The sequence below is a fragment of the Pseudophryne corroboree genome, chromosome 3, assembly GCF_028390025.1.
Source record: "Pseudophryne corroboree isolate aPseCor3 chromosome 3, aPseCor3.hap2, whole genome shotgun sequence".
In the NCBI taxonomy this organism is placed as follows: domain Eukaryota; kingdom Metazoa; phylum Chordata; class Amphibia; order Anura; family Myobatrachidae; genus Pseudophryne; species Pseudophryne corroboree.
The window spans coordinates 555,471,293-555,486,386 of NC_086446.1; positions in this window are offsets into that span (position 1 = coordinate 555,471,293).

Genomic DNA, 15,094 nt, shown 5'->3' on the forward strand with positions numbered 1-15,094 from the left:
TCTGCTTGCTTTCAATATAGGAGACAGTGTGTAAGTACACAGTCAGCAGCAGCTGGTAGGGGGTGGTCAGACCCTCTAATATAAAAAGAAAAGAGAATGGGGTGTACCAGAGCTGGCTGTGGTGGTTATATGCAAAATATGGTTTGCTTCATATAAAATAAAATAACAATTTATTCGATACAATACATTAATTTAAAAACAACAGGAATGAATGTATATTAATGCTATTAGCAACAAATTCATATGATTCAATATTAGATTTAATTCTTACAAATGGTGATAGGATATCCGGCATATATGTGGGTGAGCACCTGGGATCCAGTGATCATCAAGCAGTATGGTTTAGTATAAAGACAGGATCCAACTCCTGTCACACAAAAACAAAGGTGTTGGATTTTAGAAATGCTGATTTTGCAAAAATGGGGAGATGTTTAAGTGATTCATTGGCGGACTGGTGGAACTTAGAAGTAGTGCAGGAGAGGTGGGAAAAACTGAAAAGTGCAATACTAAGTGCAACTGATCTTTGTATCAAAAGGGTTACAAAAAGCACCAGGAAAAGAAAGCCAGTGAGGTTCACAAAAGAAGTATCAACTAGTGTGAATGCAAAAAAGATGGCTTTTAGGAAATACAAACAGACTCAAAATAATAATGACAAAGAGGTGTATCTTGACAGACGGAAGGATGCTAAGAAAGTGATCAGATGTGCAAAGGCAGAAGCTGAGGAAAAAATGGCCCAGTCAGTAGATAAAGGGGGCAAAACTTTTTTTAAGTATATAAGTGAAAGGAGAAAATCAAATGGAGGAATAATAAGACTTAAGACAGAGAGTGAGCATTTGGTGGAGGGTGACAAGGCAATAGCAGATCACCTAAATAATTACTTTTGCTCAGTATTTACTACAGAAGAAGGGATGGGGCCACAGTTAAGTTGCAAGGACATTCATAAAAATAAAAGGTAGTTGAAAGTACATTTACAGAGGAGAAGGTCCTAACAGAACTTTCACAACTAAAAGTAGATAAATCAATGGGACCAGATGGGATGCACCCAAGGATACTCAAAGAGCTAAAAGATGTGCTGGTTACACCGTTAACAGAATTATTTAACCAGTCACTAAATACAGGTGCTATTCCAGAGGACTGGAAAAAAGCAAATGTAGTTCCACTGCACAAAAGTGGAAGCAAGGAAGAAGCAAGTAACTACAGACCAGTAAGCCTTACATCAGTAGTGGGGAAAGTAATGGAAAAACTATTAAAAGAAAGAGTTGTGGAATATCTTAAATCAAATTACTTACAGGATCCAAAACAGCATGGATTTACTGGTGGTAGATCATGCCAAACAAATCTTATTGACTTTTTTGACTCTGTGACAAAAATAATAGATGAAGGGGGAGCTGTAGATGTAGCATATCTAGACTTTAGTAAGGCATTTGACACTGTCCCACATCGCAGACTGCTAAATAAACTTGAAAGCGTGGGGGTGGATTATAAAACAGTTAAATGGATAAGAACCTGGTTGCAGGATAGGAAACAGACAGTTGTAGTTAATGGATTGCAATCTATGGAGGGAAATGTTACCAGTGGAGTACCCCAGGGATCTGTACTTGGTCCAGTTATCGTTAATATCTTTGTTGGTGACATTGCAGATGGTATTGAAGGGAAGGTATGCCTTTTTGCAGATGATACAAAGATATGCAACAGGGTAGACACACCGGGAGGGGTAAAACAAATGATTGATGACCTAGGTAGGCTTGAGAAATGGTCAAGAACGTGGCAACTACAGTTTAATGCTAAAAAATGCAAAATCATGCACTTGGGTCTCAAAAACCCAAAGGCTAAATATAGTATCAAGGGTACTATAATGGAAACTACTGAGGAGGAAAGGGATTTAGGAGTCACTATTTCAAGTGACTTGAAGGCAGGAAAGCAATGTAACAAAGCAATGAGAAAGGCAAGTCAGATGCTTGGTTGCATAGGGAGAGGAATCAGTAGTAGGAAAAAAGAAGTGATAATGCCACTGTTTAGGTCATTGGTGCGGCCCCATCTGGAATACTGTGTCCAGTTCTGGAGACCATATCTCCAGAAGGATATAAATACATTAGAGAGTGTACAAAGAAGGGCAACTAAAATGGTGCATGGCCTACATCACAAAACGTACCCGGAAAGGCTAAAAGATCTTAACATGTATAGTTTGGAGGAGAGAAGGGAAAGGGGGGACATGATAGAAACTTTCAAACATATCAAGGGTCTTAACAAAGTTCAGGAGGGAAACATTATTCAAAGGAAGAGAAATATTAGAACTCGAGGACATACACTGAAACTGGAGGGGGGGAGGTTCAGGGGAAATTTAAGGAAAAAATATTTCACAGAAAAGGTAGTGGATAAGTGGAATAGCCTCCGATCAGAGGTGGTAGAGGCTAAGACTGTAGAGCAATTTAAACATGCTTGGGATAGGCATATGAATATCCTTACAAAAAATTAAGGTTCAAAAAGGGTTGAGATTACCTAAAGAATAAGGCAGACTAGATGGGCCAAGTGGTTCTTATCTGCCGTCAAATTCTATGTTTCTATGTTTCTTTGTTTCTAAGATACCTCCCTATATATTGGATCACTTTTGAACGTCCACTCATGTAGGTATTAAATAGTCAACTTCCTATTGGCTAGGACAGTTTCCAATGTGCAGTCACTGTAGAGCAATCATATTTACCGGATACACTGAATGTGTCCCTAGGTTGCATCAGCCTTAGGAAGAGTCCATTTGTAGCTGTAGGGATAAACCGGATTGATGCTGAAGTGTGAAGTTCGAATGATGGATAATGTCCAAATAGGGGCCAATGGTTTGACAAAGTCCAAGTGGATGTGGGATCCAGGTAGGTCTGCAGTAGTGGGCTCAACGCGTTTCACTGGCAACAATAAGATCCAGCATCCTCAGGAGCATGCTTACTTGCACCTCATATCGCCTGTCTATCTCCTCTCTCCCCCTAGATTGTAAGCTCTTTGGAGCAGGGCCCCCTTCCCTCCTGTTCTCACAGCCCTCTTCTCCCGCACTTCAATTACAGCTCTCTCCTACTCAGCGACCATCTATACATGCATCTCCTCTCGCTCATAACTGTTCATCTCTACCAATGACTGCCCACCCCTAGTAGTATGCCAATTACTACTTTACTTCCTTATATCTCATCTGTATAGTGCACTGAGAATTGTTTTGCTAATTTTTACTTGTGCCTTGTTTTAGTTTTTCAGTTACTTTAATCTTCTGTGTACCCTGTATTTTTCGAATGTGTGCCATATGTACAGTGCCGAGAACCACTTGTGGCACCTTATAAATAAAATATAATAATATTTATTTTAGTTTCACAGTGATACTAAAGAATATGGTCAGGGTTTGTAACATTACTCAGCTCTCCAGTTAGGTCCAGCAATGTCCCCCTCCTCAGTGACATCCTCTGCTCTGTTGGTGACTGTACACCCTAATTCCAAGCATATTAAGAGGTGCTATCATGCTGAGCCTTGAAGCTCCACACAGAAGGAAAAATATGCAGATGCACTGCTAATCAGAATAATTGTAATAAACTCTGTAATTGGACATACAGTAGAACAAGATTTAGCTCTATTGAGTTTATTAGCATAATTTTTGGCCAAAATATATGGGCCCACCAACCAACAACCGGGTGACCCCATCTGGCACTAAGGTTCAAGTATTAGAACTGAGCAATGACTCAGCAGTACTCAGTCTAAGGGACTCAGCAATGGCTCAAAGGCTTCATTGTTGCCGTAAATGCAATATAACACAAACCACGCATGAAGAATACCTATCTTAAATTTCAGCATCCTAACATATCAAGAAGTAAGAGAAATAGTGATTGAGGGAGGGAGGGAGGGCTTTCGTATTTTTATATATAGATTATGTAAATTACACAATATTATACAACTTCAAAGTTTGATGGATTTGCAAAAAATACAATGCATCAAGTAACAGACACAGTCTTGTGGAAATGTTCACACGTATGCAGTACTGTATACGATGAAATGTTAAAATGTGTATGAGTCTATATTATAAATTAAATTTGATTTAAAAGCTAATATTTAATTTTTGCAAGTGCTGTAGAATAAAATTTGATATACCATACAGTCATTATAGTTTTACATACAGTTTGGAAAATTGTGCTTGAATATCATGTGCAGTTTTAGGGAATTAATTAGCCACAATTCTATATTCCATCTACAGCATAACATCTGCACAGCAGATGGAGTACAGAACATGGAACATAGAACATTTATTTTCTCATTAGGGTCCCTGTATTTACTTCCAGTGAATATTAACTAGTCTATGACAATACCAAACACTGTGTTTCAGAACAGAGGCAAAACTATAGCTTTAAATCCCTACAGACAGGGATTGTTCCACTCCTGCATGTGTATCTGCCTAACCCAACATAACAAATCAAGACACAAGGGATAATTTAATTAAAAAGTGACTGATACTAAATTGAAATGTAAAAAAACACACAGAAAGAAAAAAAACATTATATAACAGTGAGAAAGAGATAAGTAGGGCAAAAAAAGAGACCAAGAAACTGAATTAATTCTGCAAAGATCACTCAGAGAATTCACAAAAGTTCTAATTAAATTTTTGAGTTTAATGTCTGCAAATGAAAAAGTTTTAATCAAGAGTTTCATTACTCAAGAAAGTAGACAAAGTGTACACGTGTGTTCGATACCTGGAAGTGGAAATGTATTTTTAATATAAAAACAACTCTGACAATGATTATAATTTATATAATAGACTTTGATTAACAAGTTGTTGAATTTCATATAATTTAGTGTCACTGGTAAAGATCTAGTTGAAATGCTTCTGCACTTTTTCTGAGGCTTAATCTAGACATGTAACTTTATATGATTTTATACTAAATTGAAATAAAAAGTTCTGTCCAAATAGTTTTTAATAAATTCATTAAATACTTCCAAAAAGTGACCTTTTGATTTTATCAATGTATATTTTTTGCTTTTTGAGCTCTAGTCAGCTTAGTTGAGATGCCGTGTAAGTCAAAATTCACTCAGGTGCATATGGGAGTCTGTAAACACATTTAAAAAAAAAATTTCTTTATGCTTTAACATATTCATTTTTTACTGTTCCACTTTGGCCTTCATAAACATTGGAGGGAATGTTTAGAGTGATAAAATATTTATTAATTACAATTAGTGTGGACACTTGTGTTTTGGTGTTGGTTTTCGGTTCAGATTCAGATTTGATTTTGATTTTGGATTTCTTGAAAATTGCTAAAAACAGCTAAAATTACAGTTTGGACCTATTTTTGTTCCTATAGTATTTTTAATAGCAACAACGTTAATTACCAGTATTTTCCAGTCAATTTTGACCACCTCATGGCTCATAATATTGTTCACCAATATTGGCCAATGGCTGCAGTGAGAAGAGGTATTTGGTATGATATATCGATGGATGGGATTCCAGCAGTCAGAATACCAACAGCATCATCCCATCCATAAGAATCCTGACAGGCCCCCAGAAAGGACCCTAACCCTCCACTGCCACCTACCCTAACCATCCCTTTTGGTTCCGTTACCACCACCCACCCCAGTGGTGTCTAACTCTAACCCTCCCCAGTGGTGCCTAAACCTAACCCTCTCCACCTGGTGCCTAACCCTAACCTCCCCTTGTAAGTGCCTTACTCTAACCGCTCTGCTCTGTAACTAACCATCCACTTCCCTGCACCCTAACCACCCTTCTAATGTCTAAACATAACCCCCCAACATTGCAGGACGTGAGTGCAGCCCGCTAAAATAACATTTGAGATTCCAGGTGTCAGTATTTTGATGACGGGATATCAAGCACCGTCAGGATTTTGATGCCGCCATTTGGGATTCCAGCATTGGTATTTCGACTGCTGGGATCCCATCCGGCAGCATTTTAACTACATCTCCAACAGAGCAGTGGCACTGCCAAGGGCAGTACAGGGAAAATAAGGTTGAGTAAGTGGTGAAGGCAAGTAAACAATTGGTTAATTCTGTTTAATTCTGATTGATTAAAACTTAATTTTGATTCATGAATTTTGATTAATTATTCATTCAAATTTAAAAACATAAAGATGTGGAAGAGAGTTGATTTCTAAATACATTGTAATGCAACTGCAAACTAATTTGACGTTGTATATAAAAAGGACATGCACAGTCTAACAAACCTAGCACTTCAGTGAAAGGAACTGACACTTTTATGGTCAAAGTGCTTGGTTAATTTGGGCATCCACAGAAGACCACATATTTGGGATTTGGTTAAACCAAGATACCAATGAGTTTAAGGTGGCTAATAGTGTTGTTATATATAGTCACATTTGGAACATGTCAGATTCATCATCATCTTCATAATCACCCTCCTCATGGTTGTTAATATCATCATCATCACACAATATTAGCTCATACACACTGTGTCACAATTGGTACTTGATTAGTTTGATTAAGGCTTGGAGCAGAAGTTGAAGCAGTGTGAAGAGTGCGTAGTGGTTAAATAAAGTTCATGCACATACAGTATGCAGCCAGGATAACTGGTAACAGGAGAAAGTTCAGTTACTACAACTGTAAAAAGATGGAATTAAGTACTGTGGGCACAGGAAGCAACTGGAACAGTGAGGCTTAATCTGATCACCGGTTGTAACTGGTCATACTGAATGCAACTGGAACAGCAGACTTAGGACTGGATTCTGGACTAGTGCTGGTGTTCTGGATGATGCACGGACAGCATACTTAGAGCTGTGCACCAGGCTGGAAGCAGTATTTCTGGGTGCTGTTAGGACAGTGGATGACACCAGGCTGGTACCGGTAATTATGGACACTGCTGGCATAGTAGACAGGAAGCTGGACACTGTGGCTGGTACCGGTGGTTTTGAGCACTGCTGATACTGAATGCAACTGGAACAGTGGATTTAGGACTAGATATTGAATTGTCACTGGTGTTTCTGGATGTTGCTGGGACAGAAAATATGGAACTGGGCACTGGACTAGTGCTGGTGTTTCTTAAGCTGCAGGGACAGTGGAGACTTGGATCTGGACACTGGGCTGGTACTGGTGGTTCGGGATGCTGCTGATAGAGCGGGCTTAGATCTGGAATCAGGGCTGGTACTAGTGGGTCTGGATACTGCTGGTACAGCAGGCTTAGAGATGGATACCATATTGGTATCAATTGTCTGGATGCTGCTGGTACAGTGAGCTTAGAACTGGACACCAGTATGGTACCAGTGGCTCTAGACGTTGCTGGTACAGCAGCTTAGAGCTGGACATCAGGCTGGTACTAGTGTTGCAGCCTACTGAAAGGGATTTCTCAGAGGAGCAATCACTAACAGTATGCTGGGGAGCACAGGACGTCTCATCACACTCTAGATGTCGAGAGACATTCTGATAATTGTCACAACTGAGGGCTGAGGCTGACCTAGGGAAGCCTCAGACGTAGGTGCTGACGTGTATGTGAACCGTGGGGATTTGACATTCTTGGACATGCAGGAGGTTAAGAACCATTTGCCCAAAGGCGTGACCACAACAATGGAGTATATAAAACAAAGTTTGTTTATTGAACACACAGTTTAGACACATTGGCAGTTCAGATAAATTCAACAGTAACTTGTGCAGATTAGACAACAGTACAGTTCCTAGGAGCACAGTGGTAAAAGGGTACTGTGGCTATGCAGGATGAGATGAGACGAAGTTCTTGCAAGACCAAGTCCGTTGGCCACAGCTAACCACTGTATGAGGGAATGAGCTGGTACTGTCCAGCAGATGACACTCTGGAAGCTGGAGTTGGTACAGATGCACAGAAGTAGAAGGGAACTTAGAAAAACTGCCGGGATGGATGGAACTGAAGCAGACAGACGGTGAATTGAACTCACCACTGTAGATAGAGTCCAATGGTGAGTATCAATGGTGAACCGTGGTTCGATGTTGTGTGGTAGATGATAAGCGGATCGATGCTGGAACACCGCAGGAGATGGAGAGTGATCCTGGAAGTGATACAGGACAAAGTGGAGAGCTGGAAGTGACTCAGGAACCCCGCTGGAAGCTGGAAGCAAGACTAGAACAATGTTGCAAGCTGGAAGCCAGTGATAAGTCACTGTAGATCATGGGATGCGATGTTGGCAAGCAATGAGAGCTGGGAGTGATACTGGAACACCGCTGGAAGCTGGAAGCGATACAGGAACAATACTGAAAGCTGGAAGCCAGTGATAGATCACTGCAGATCACAGAAAGCAATGTAGGAACACTGCTGGAGTCAGGCAGCACAGCAGAATGGAAACTGGTGCAGGGTCTCTTTAAGTGGAGCAAGGTCACAGGTGCTGGAATACCTGGAAAGACAAGCTGGAACATCCACAAGCAGGAGAGAAACGTATCACTAGGATAGACAACCAAAGCACTGATGATTAGGCAGCATTGATGCAGGATATTTATACAAGCTGGAAAGCAGGTATTGGTTGAGCAATCAGGCAGAGTCCAGAGCACAGCGGATATGCTGTAAGGTAACATGTGATGAATCCAAACATGGCTGCGCCCATGTTTGATTCTGGAGGGAAAGTCTGTTTGAACTTAACATGTAAGAATCTGTAGTAATGGCTGCGGAGGCCACAGAGGGCAGGAGACGCCATTCACTGTGACAGGAGGAACTTGCTGTATATTTGCCATGACAGCACTGCCGGGATCACTGAGGGAAGACTGAGATGATGTTGTACAGCGAGCTGCACGCAGACAGTGCAGGTCGAATCCAGGCTTGGAGCACTGGCCAGTCTCAGGAGGCACTTAAAAGGTAAGAAGTGATGACTAATTACCCGGATCGTGACAATAATTAGCCAGTGCAGGAACTGAGCATTTTATTTCCCTTTCCAGTTGCTGATTAAATTGGGGACTAGGAAAGGGATTGTCTCTGGTGTAGCAGTGGTCAGCCTTCAGAGGAGATTGACTGTGGGTTCCCACATGTGCAGGTGAACTTGGATGCCAAAGAAGAGAGCACCTGTAATGGACCAACTGGAGGATACAATGGGCCTAATTCAGAACTAATCATAGCAGCAAATTTGTTAGCAGATGGGCAAAACTATGTGCACTGCAGGGGGGTCTGATATAACATGTGCAGAGAGAGAGATTTGGGTTGGGTGTGTTCAAACTGAATTCTAAATTGCAGTGTTAAAATTAAACACCCAGTATTTATCCTCTACCCAGTATTCCTCTACTCCCTTCACTGGCTGCCTGTAAGATGGAGCATCATCTTCAAGATTGGCTTACTGAGTTTCAAAGCATTACGTGACCAGGGCCCAAGGTACCTGAAACAGCTTCTGACCCCATACTGCCCCACTCGATTACTGCGATCTGTAGATGAAGGCCTTTTAGCAGTACCTAGAATCTCCTGTAATTTATCTGGGGGTTGAGCTTTTAGTCATGTGGCTCCGACTCTATGGAACTCACTTCCCTGCACAGTGCGAGAGGCCCCATCTATAGAATCCTTCAAAAGTAGACTCAAGACTTTTCTGTTTACTCAAGCATTTCCATAATGTCCCTTTTAGTATCTTCATGCTTCTGTATTTTATGAATAATGTACTTCATTATGTTCTGTACTATATTATGCTATGTATCTGTTAAGAGCCTTGAGTCCTATTGGAGAAAGAGCACTATATCAATAAAATTATTATTATTATTATTATTATTATCCTGCACAGAAATATAACCCACCCAAATCTAACTCTCTCTGCAAATGTTATATCAGCCCCCCCTGCAGTGCACATGGTTTTGCCCATCTGCTAACAAATTTGCTACTACGATCAACTCTGAATTACCCCCAATGGGTAGCCAACTTCTGGGAATCGGCACTGACAGCCAGACAGTGCACATACAGGCATGTGTTGTGGTCTGATTCTGGGGTCTCTAGATTGCCATCTGAGAAACTGGAATCCCCCATTACAAAATACATTTCTGCTAGTTGCAATTAGTGGCTCAGATCTTCCTCATAGAATTTGTAATTCATTTTAATGAACATCAGTTTTTACACTTTTTATGGGTGAAGTCTCCTATGTCAATTGCTCACAAGGTTCCCGACTGTGCTAAAAACTCTTTCTGATTATACACTGGGGGGGTGGGCAGCTTAAGCACACTAAAATGAGTTTGTACAATGGGCTTCAAATTGCTTTTCTTTCCTCCCAGTATTCAAAGGACTGTCTGACATGCTAATTTGTACACTGTCATTAAAATCATCCTCCACCATCCTACTGATGCTTACTGGATTCGATTGAGCCATTGTAGAAGGGTCAACAATTGTGGGCCATTCTTTTAAGCCTGGCCAGATGACATACTGTTGTATCACATACTGTAAGTGTGCTGAGTTGACTTATCATCACCACCACCAGTGGGTCTCTTGGAAAAGATCATTTTTTTCCCTGGCAGCAGCAGTTGCAGCAGGAGAAACTGAAGCATGAGCTCTGTGCATCTCATAAGATCTGGGTTATTTGGAAAGAAAGATGTTGCATTGGACTTAAACCTAGGATCTAGTATGGAGGCCAAAATTTAGTTATCCAATGTAAGTATGCAAACCCTTGTGTCCCAGCAAAGCGAACAAAAGAACTTTCTCTTTAAGTCCAACATAATTAGCAGAATCACTTTGTTTAATGTTTTCCTTTAGCTTCTATAGTGGCTTTTCCAGTAGTTTAATTAACAGATCACCTAACTCAGTCTGGCAGTGTCTGAATTCACTTCATTGGTTACAAATGGTTTCAGTAGCTTGCATAAAACCGAGAATATTCTCCACTGTGATGGACTAAGGCAACATGCCCCCTTTCCCTATCTCATGCTCTGATAGGTACTGTATACTTGGATGACTTCTTGCTGTTGTTGTTCCTCCAGTTACTGAAGCATGGTAAATGGCATTTTTTTTTTTTTTGCAGCCACTGCAAACTTCTACATGCGGTTGCTGAATGCTGAAAATGTCCAGAAATGTATTGGGCCACAGTCAGCATATCCTGCATGGCCTGGTCATTTTTTATGAAACTCTGAGCCACCAAGTTTATTGTGTCTGCAAAAAAGGAGAAAGATGTGTTCTCACACATTTAGCCTCAATAAGGCACACTGCATGAGATGTGATGAGCCACCGGGTCCCATGCAACTCTTTTAGCATTTTTTCTTGGGTGGTAGTCATGTGACCGCCGGTCGGCTGACCGACAGTCACATGACCTCCTCCGTGAGCCCGACGGCTCACTATCCCAATGGTCGGCATGCCGACCAACAGGGACTATTTCCACTCGTGGGTGTCCACGACACCCATAGAGTGGGAATAGAACCCGTGGCGACCGCAGGTCGCCACCGAGCCCGCAGCGTGGCGAGCGCAGCGAGCCCGCAAGGGGCTTGCTGCACTCGCCCCTCCCCGCCGGGATCCCGGCGTCGGTATGCTGCCGGGATCCCAGCGTCGGTAAGGTGACCGGCGGTCAGGAGACCGCCGGTCACCCGTACTACACCCTTTTTCTTTGGTAGTCACAACATAATGTGATTAGGACAAACCAGGAGACTGTGGTGATTATTTTAAAATGCAACATTTTTATATTGCTTGTGATTGAGACTGTATACAGAGCACAACGGAACTTGTATTAGAAAAAAAAGCAGTGGCTGCTACATTGTAGCACTTCATGCACAAATTCAGAGACACAGTTGCACACAGATATACAAGTGTCAAATATCAAATTAATCAGCACAGTATCCTACCCACATCGGGTTGTGATTAAGACAAAAGTTTGAAAAAAGATGCAAAAAAGACACCCAACGCTAGCAGAGTCTCACGATACCCAGTGCACTGAGAGGGGCTGTTTGGCACAACTGCAGAAAGGATGTATGAGGACACATCTGTACTTGTTGAAATTTACTCATTCATAATGCTCATACAATGTTACAGTACATGCATAATGAAAATGGCAAATCCTGAGGAGAGTCCTAGCCGTGTAAGCCATTTTGCTATCACAGCCATGAGTATTTCCAACAGATTGGCACAGGTATGACTCTTTGTGAAGCTAGTAATACAGAGAGTAGCCTTCATGTGAATGAGCTGGCATTGGGTGTTAGATGTAGCTGCTACTGTTGAAGACAATGGGGGTCAATCAGACCTGATCGCATGCTAGGTTTTTTCACTGCGCTGCGATCAGGTCCAAACTGCGCATGGGTATGCACCGCAATGCGCAGGCGCATTGTACAGGTGCAAAGCGGATGGTTGCTGAGTGATGGATTTAATGAAGAATCCATTTGCACAGCCGATCGCAAGGAGATTGACAGGAAGAGGGCGTTTGTAGGTGTCAACTGACCATTTTCTGGGAGCAGTTGGAAAAACGCAGGCGTGTCCAATCGTTTGCAGGGCCGGAGTCTGACATCAATTCCGGGGCCAGAACAGGCTGAAGTGATTGCAGCGGCTGAGTAAGTTCTGAGCTACTCAGAAACTGCACAAAACTTTTTTGCAGTGCTCGGCTGCAGATGCGATCGCACACTTCAAAGGCTAACATACACTCCCCTATAGGCGACGACTATCTGATTGCAGTGCTGCAAAAATTACCTAGCGAGCGATCAGGTCTGAATGACAACCAATGTACCCACCCAGTGGAATTTAGTAGTGGGGACACATGACCTCAATTAATTGTCTAATACCAGATGTACTAATAAAATATAGTGGATGCAGATATAATGCTATCATAGCTATCATGTCTTCAGTGATACACTGTGCAACAGAATGGCAGCTGTCATACTTAGTTCATCTTGCTAATGCTTGTCCAACAGAAAATTGTTGTTTGAAACTACTAGCCTTGGTCCCCGTCTATGATACAGTCACCCCATGCAGGAGCAGCCCTAGCACAGAAGGAATCTATTTTAGGAACCCTGGATAGGGGATTCATCGGTTAGCCTTACAAATGGGATACAGCAGGACTACTCCCAATTATTAATGAGGGGGTCGATGATGACAGTGTTGGTGGTTCAGATTGCATGTGCTGGTCCAAACTGCTGGTAGCTGATACTTGACTGCTTGTTATTATTTTACAAGATTTTTCAGATTTTAACAAATACTTTGCAGAATCTTGAAGTAAATGATGTAAAAGGGACGAGGTGCCTAGATAGTTAACATCCCTGCCTCTACTAAATTTGGCCTCACAAATGGTACAGATGCTTTGACAAATGTAAGGATATGGGTAAAAATTATTAAACACAAAAGGTAGATTGTTTGGTATTATGCCCAGACATGACAGTATTCTTCTTCTTTTTATCATCACTTGCAAGAACTGCTGCCACCAGTGGCTGACTTACTTTGACACAAACAACATCCTCCTCCTGAATTTGGTAAACTTCTTGTCCAAGACATTTATCAGCAACATACTTATTAGCATCATATACACAAATAAACAGAAGCATTTTCAATTGCCATGTCTGTCAGAAATCTTGAAAGGAGTCTTAACTACAATTACATTGTCAGAATCAGAAATGTCAGACTTAATGGCCCCATACACTAGAACGATAATGCCAGATTTCAGCCCAATTCGGGCATTCGGGCCGATATATAGGGTGAAATCTGGCATTTTGGCTGTGTATCCGATCTGATCCGATGCACGGCCCCCGTGAGGGTTGGATTGGCTCCCCTAGATCGTTAGTGCTGCACTCGTGATATATCGGTTCCCGCAGGCATGGCTGGGATCGCATACGATATATTGCGGGCAAAATGTACAAAATCGTTTGGAATCATATGGAACCACTCCCGGGAAGCGTCCCGGGAGAGTTCAAGGGAAATCACCCCGACTTCGGCCTCTAAACATATCGTTCTAGTGTATGGGGCCCTTAAAACATAGCCCTTGTGGATACCCTTAGACTATGCTTTAGGATTTGTGAAGTTTGTGAGCACACATTTTGTTCTTTAGACATGGGGGTAAATTTACTAAATCTTCTAAAAATGAAAAGTCTTGGTGTTGCCCATAGCAACCAATCAGATTCTAGCTCTCATATCCATATTGCATCCTAGAAAATGATAGACAGAATCTGATTGGTTACTGTGGGCAATAAGAAAAATTTTTAGTTAGAGAAGCTTAAGTAAATTTACTGCTTAGTGTTCTTTTTTTGTGCACTGATTTGCTTGTTTTAAAGGTGACACATCTAGGGCTACATTAACTAAGGTGGGTATATAGAAGTGGAGATGTTGTCAATAGCAACCAATCAGATTCTAGCTATAATCATCTGGAAGGTGCTAGATAAATGATAAGTAGGATCCAGGGCTGTTTGTAGACAATTTGGCTCCCAGTGCGAACAGTAAAATAATGCACCTCCCATAGATATTCTAAAATGTGACCCCCCCCCCCCATTAAAAAAAAAACCTACAAAAAGCATTAAAAAAAATATTTTGCTCGCACCGAAGGTGTGCATGTCCTGGATGATGGGTCGTGGCCACGCTAAAATGGGCATGGCCACACAGAAAAAAAGACTACCTTACACTCCAGTTTTTGGCCCTGCATCAACAGACCTCGTTCACCACAGGAAAGAAAAGCATTCCACCATATTAAACTCCACACAGTATTGCCCCCTGCACCATATTATGCCACACACTGATATGCCCATGATACACTATGCCCCTACAGTAAAGGCTTCTAATTACTTTTAAATTACCTGCTCATTGCAAAGGGTTTCATGCGCTCTGTGTCGTGCTCATTGCCAGGAGTGCAATGCTAATTGCCAGTGGTTTCATGCTCTGGGTGTAATGCTCATTGCCATGGGTTTCATGCTTGTTGCCAGGGGTTTTATGCTCTGAGTGTCATGCTCATTTCCAGGGGTGTAATGCTTGTTGCCAGGGGTTTCATGCTCTGGGTGTCATGCTCATTGCCAGGGGTGTGTAATGCTTGTCGTAGGGTGTTTTTATGCTCTGGGTGTCATGTTTATTGGCAAAGGTGTAATGCTAGTTGCCAGGGGTTTCATGCAATGATGTGCTGTAGAGCTCTGATGGAAGAGCAGTGGTCACACTTGCATCCTGTTGTAAACCACACAGGTGCTACTATACATGCAGGTGCCCCATTAGTGCATGGAGCCCGGAGGCAGGTATCTCCATTGCCTC